Source organism: Arachis ipaensis, chromosome B06, assembly GCF_000816755.2.
Source record: "Arachis ipaensis cultivar K30076 chromosome B06, Araip1.1, whole genome shotgun sequence".
Taxonomy (NCBI): Eukaryota; Viridiplantae; Streptophyta; class Magnoliopsida; order Fabales; family Fabaceae; genus Arachis; species Arachis ipaensis.
The window spans coordinates 130,209,437-130,210,558 of record NC_029790.2 but is presented as its reverse complement, the minus strand read 5'-3'; positions in this window follow the sequence as shown (position 1 = coordinate 130,210,558).

Sequence of the window (1,122 nt, the reverse complement as noted above, 5' to 3'; positions counted from 1 at the left end):
ATAAGTCCAAAATTTGTTTATATTATATTCAGATAGTTATATTTTTTTTGTTATATGTCTAAATAATTTATGAATATAAAAATATTTTTATTTCTTGAATTAGGTTTTAAAATTGAGGTAAACTCAATTTTAGTTTTAATAGGATATTGAAATGGATTTAATCTATATCTACAAGTATTCACACAATAAATGTTTTACAAAATTAATTTTAGTACGTCAAGTACTCAACTTAATTGTTTTTTTTTTCTCTTAAATTCTACATTTGCTATGTATTTTGATTTTTTTACTTCATTTTTATGCTAGTGTTACTTGTATCCTCTGAATATTCAATTATTGATTGCTATTTATCCAAATCAGTACTATTCTCTCTACATAAAATATGTTATCCAATTCTCTATCATTTAGATAAAGAATTCATTGTTCGATTTTAGAATTATTCTAATATTTAATCCTAGATTAAAATCTTTTAAATTGAATAAACTGATAAAATAATAAAATAAAAAATTAATTTTTAAAATTAAAATAATAAAAAATATATTTTATAAAATTACAAATTTAATAATGTTAATTTTTATTTTATCATTTTAATAATTTTTTTATTTTAAAACATTTAAATTCTTTAATTTTTTTAGATATTTTCATTGAAATAAAAATAGAATTACTCATACACAATAATTAATCTTTTCAATGAAGTTTTTTTAATTATTTTAGAAGATAAATCTTTGTTGTAACAAAATCATTTTTATATTCATTTTTTTAAATAATTAAAATTTTCACTTCCTAAATTTATTAAAAAATTAATATTCAACCTAAAAACATTTAAGTACAAATTAAAATTATGTCTACATATATCTGATTTGTACGTAAATCGTGTTTGGATGCTGAGGTTGTGTATTTACATGTAAATCGTGCTGGAGTTGTGGGTTTTAGGTGAAAAAATGTAACTCATGCTAAGGTGGGATAATTTACATACAACTTGAAAAAAACATTGACCTGGGACGATTTATGTGCATTTGTCCAATAAATTTCATGCATAAATCGTCGTAGAATCATATATTTCATGCATTATCTAACTCACATCACCTGGGATGATTTATATATTATATAATTTAGGAGATTTAA